General features: G+C 42.2%; 1 non-coding gene across 1 annotated transcript; it reads right to left on the bottom strand.

The window, feature by feature from the left end:
* Positions 1 to 598: 598 nt before the first annotated feature.
* On the bottom strand, positions 599 to 706 carry LOC130942320 (small nucleolar RNA R71). Its single transcript, XR_009070895.1, has one exon. It is a non-coding gene; the product is annotated as a small nucleolar RNA R71 (small nucleolar RNA).
* Between the last annotated feature and the right edge of the window lie 4,109 nt (positions 707 to 4,815).

Here is a 4,815-nt window from a genome sequence, read left to right on the forward strand (position 1 = left end):
ATCTCTATACTATGACATAGAGGATTCCATACTTTCTTGTTCTCTTCTCTTTCATATGAGCAGGAGCAAAGACAAAAGCATTCTTGTTGAGGCTGACCCTGAACCTGAAAGGACCTTGAAGCGAAAGCTAAGAGAAGCTAAGGCACAACTCTCTGTAGAGGACCTAACAGAAATATTCAAAGAAGAAGAACCCATGGCAGCCGAAAACAACAACAATGCCAACAATGCAAGGAAGGTGATGGGTGACTTTACTGCACCTACTCCCGACTTCTATGGGAGAAGCATCTCTATCCCTGCCATTGGAGCAAACAACTTTGAGCTTAAGCCTCAATTAGTTTCTCTGATGCAATAGAATTGCAAGTTCCATGGACTTCCATTGGAAGATCCTCATCAGTTTTTAGCTGAATTCTTGCAAATCTGTGACACTGTCAAGACTAATGGGGTTGACCCTGAGGTCTACAGACTTATGCTATTCCTTTTTGCTGTAAGAGACAGAGCTAGGATATGGTTGGACTCACAACCTAAAGAAAGCCTGAACTCTTGGGAAAAGCTTGTCAATGCCTTCTTGGCAAAGTTCTTTCCACCTCAAAAATTGAGTAAGCTTAGAGTGGAAGTCCAAACCTTCAGACAGAAGGAAGGTGAATCCCTCTATGAAGCTTGGGAAAGATACAAACAATTGATCAGAAAGTGTCCTTCTGACATGCTTTCTGAATGGAGCATCATAGGTATTTTCTATGATGGTCTGTCTGAACTGTCCAAGATGTCTTTGGATAGCTCTGCTGGAGGATCTCTTCATCTGAAGAAGATGCCTACAGAAGCTCAAGAACTAATTGAAATGGTTGCAAATAACCAATTCATGTACACTTCTGAAAGGAATCCTGTGAACAATGGGACAAATCAGAAGAAAGGAGTTCTTGAGATTGATACTCTGAATGCCATATTGGCTCAGAACAAGATATTAACTCAGCAACTCAATTTGATTTCTCAAAGTCTGTCTGGAATGCAAAATGCACCAAGCAGTACTAAGGATGATTCATCTGAAGAAGAAGCTTATGATCCTGAGAACCCTTCAATAGAAGAGGTGAATTACCTGGGAGAACCCTATGGAAACACCTATAATTCTTCATGGAGAAATCATCCAAATCTCTCATGGAAGGATCAACAGAGACCTCAACAAGGTTTCAACAACAATAATGGTGGAAGAAACAGGTTTAGCAATGGCAAGCCTTTTCCATCATCTTCTCAGCAACAGACAGAGAATTCTAAGCAGAACCACTCTGACCTAGCAACCATGGTCTCTGATCTAATCAAAACCACCCAAAGTTTCATGACTGAAACAAGGTCCTCCATTAGGAATTTGGAGGCACAAGTGGGACAGCTGAGCAAGAAAATTACTGAACTCCCTCCTAGTACTCTTCCAAGCAATATAGAATAGAATCCAAAAGGAGAATGCAAGGCCATTAACATGACCTACATGGCCGAACTAGGAGAGGAGGAAGAGGTAGTGAACGCCACTGAGGAAGACCTCAATGGACGTTCACTGGCCTCCAATGAGTTCCCTAATGAGGAACCATGGAAATCTGAGGCTCACACTGAGACCATAGAGATTCCAATAGATTTACTTCTGCCATTCATGAGCTCTGATGAGTATTCTTCCTCTGAAGAGGATGAGTATGTCACTGAAGGGCAAGTTGCTAAATACCTTGGAGCAATCATGAAGCTAAATGACAAGTTATTTGGTAATGAGACTTGGGAGAACGATCCTCCTTTGCTCACCAAAGAACTGGATGACTTGTCTAGGCAGAGATTACCTCAAAAGAGACAAGATCCTGGGAAGTTTTCAATACCTTGTACCATAGGCACCATGACCTTTAAGAAGGCTCTGTGTGACTTAGTGTCAAGTGTAAACCTCATGCCTCTCTCTGTAAGGGAGAAGTTAGGGATCTTTGAGGTACAAGCTGCAAGAATCTCACTAGAGATGGCAGACAATTCAAGAAAACAAGCTTATGGACTTGTAGAGGATGTTCTGGTAAAGATTGAAGACCATTACATCCCTGCTGATTTCATAGTCCTAGAGACTGGGAAGTGCATGGATGAATCCATCATCCTTGGCAGACCCTTCCTAGCCACAGCAAAGGCTGTGATTGATGTGGACAGAGGAGAATTGATCATTCAAATGAATGAAGAATCCTTTGTGTTTAAGGCTCAAGGATATCACTCTGTCACCATGGAGAGGAAGCATGAAGAGCTTCTCTCAAAACAGAGCCAAAAAAAGCCCCCACAGTCAAACTCTAAGTTTGGTGTTGGGAGGCCACAACCAAATTCTAAGTTTGGTGTTGAACCCCCACATTCAAACTCTAAGTTTGGTGTTGGGAGGTTCCAACATTTCTCTGAGTATCTGTGAGGCTCATTGAGAGCCCTCTGTCAAGCTACTGACATTAAAGAAGCGCTTGTTGGGAGGCAACCCAATGTTATATTTTATCTATTTTCCTTTGTTATTTTATGTTTTCTGTAGGTTGATGATCATGAGAAGTCACAAAATCAATTGAAAAAGCAAAAACAGAATGAAAAACAGAAAGAAAAATAGCACACCCTGGAGGAAGACCTTGCTGGCGTTTAAACGCCAGTAAGGGAAGCAAATGGGCGTTTAACGCCCAGTCTGGCACCATTCTGGGTGTTTAACGCTAAAAAGGGGCACCAGACTAGCGTTAAACGCCAGGAAAGGGCAAGAAGCTGGCGTTAAACGCCAGAAATAGGCACCAGCCCGGCATTTAACGCCAGAATTGGCATGAAGAGCAATTTTGCTTGCCATTTGGTGCAGGGATGACTTTTCCTTGACACCTCAAGATCTGTGGACCCCACAGGATCCCCACCTACCCCACCACTCTCTCTCTTCTTCACCCATTCACCAATCACCTCAACACCCCTTCCCCAAAAACCCTTCACCTATCAAATCCCATCTTTCTCTTCACCACTCACATCCATCCTTCATAAAACCTCACATACCTCACCATTCAAATTTAAACCACTTTCCCTCCCAAACCCACCCTCCCATAGCCAAAACCTACCCCTCTCTTCACCCTATATAAACCCATCTTCACTCCTTCATTTCCACACAATCTAAACACTACTTCTCCCCCTTTGGCCGAACCATAAGCCATCTCCATCTCCTCTATTTCTTCTTCTTCTACTCTCTTCTTTCTTCTTTTGCTCGAGGACGAGCAAACCTTTTAAGTTTGGTGTGGTAAAAGCATTGCTTTTTGTTTTCCATAACCATTTATGGCATCCAAGGCCGGAGAAACCTCTAGAAAGAGGAAAGGGAAGGCAAAAGCTTCCACCTCCGAGTCATGGAAGATGGAGAGATTCATCTCAAGGGTGCATCAAGACCACTTCTATGAAGTTGTGGCCTTGAAGAAGGTGATCCCCGAGGTCCCTTTCAAACTCAAAAAGAGTGAATATCCGGAGATCCGACATGAGATTCGAAGAAGAGATTGGGAAGTTCTTACCAACCCTATTCAACAAGTCAGAATCTTAATGGTTCAAGAGTTCTATGCCAATGCATGGATCACCAAGAACCATAATCAAAGTGTGAACCCAGACCCAAAGAATTGGCTTACAATGGTTCGGGGGAAATACTTATATTTTAGTCCGGAAAATGTAAGGTTGGCATTCAACTTGCCCATGATGCAAGGAGATGAACACCCTTACACTAGAAGGGTCAACTTTGATCAAAGGTTGGACCAAGTCCTCATAGACATCTGTGAAGAGGGCGCCCAATGGAAGAGAGATTCAAGAGGGAAGCCGGTTCAACTGAGAAGGCATGACCTCAAGCCCGAGGCTAGGGGATGGTTGGAGTTTATCCAACGCTCAATCATTCCCACTAGCAACCGGTCTGAAGTTACTCTAGACCGGGCCATCATGATTCATAGCATCATGATTGGAGAAGAAGTAGAAGTTCATGAGGTTATAGCCCAAGAACTTTATAAGGTGGCGGACAAGTCCTCTACCTTGGCAAGGTTAGCCTTTCCTCATCTCATTTGTCACCACTGTTATTCAGTTGGAGTTGACATAGAGGGAGACATCCCCATTGATGAGGACAAGCCCATCACTAAGAAAAGGATGGAGCAAACAAGAGATCCCACTCATCATGAAATCCTTGAGATACCTCAAGGGATGCACTTTCCTCCACAAAACTATTGGGAGCAAATCAACACCTCCCTAGGAGAATTGAGTTCCAACATGGGACAACTAAGGGTGGAGCACCAAGAACATTCCATCCTCCTCGAAATTAGAGAAGATCAAAGAATCATGAGAGATGAGCAACAAAGGCAAGGAAGAGACATTGAGGAGCTCAAGCACTCCATAAGATCTTCAAGAGGAAGAACAAGCCGCCATCACTAAGGTGGACCCGTTCTTTAATTTCCTTGTTTCTTTATTTTTCTGTTTTTCGAAAAATCATGCTTATGTTTATCTATGTTTGTGTCTTGTGATCATTAGTGTCTTAGTGTCTATGCCTTAAAGTTATGAATGTCCTATGAATCCATCACCTTTCTTAAATGAAAAATGTTCTTAATTGAAAAAGAGAAGAATTGCATGAAATTTTGAATTTTATAACAGATTAATTATTTTGATATGGTGGCAATACTTTTGTTTTCTGAATGTATGCTTAAACAGTGCATATATCTTTTGAATTTGTTGTTCATGAATGGTTGGGTCTTGAAAGAATGATGAAAAAGGAAACATGTTACTGAGGATCTGAAAAATCATAAAAATGATTCTTGAAGCAAGAAAAAGCAGTGAATACAAAAAAAAGAA

Source organism: Arachis stenosperma, chromosome 7, assembly GCF_014773155.1.
Source record: "Arachis stenosperma cultivar V10309 chromosome 7, arast.V10309.gnm1.PFL2, whole genome shotgun sequence".
Taxonomy (NCBI): Eukaryota; Viridiplantae; Streptophyta; class Magnoliopsida; order Fabales; family Fabaceae; genus Arachis; species Arachis stenosperma.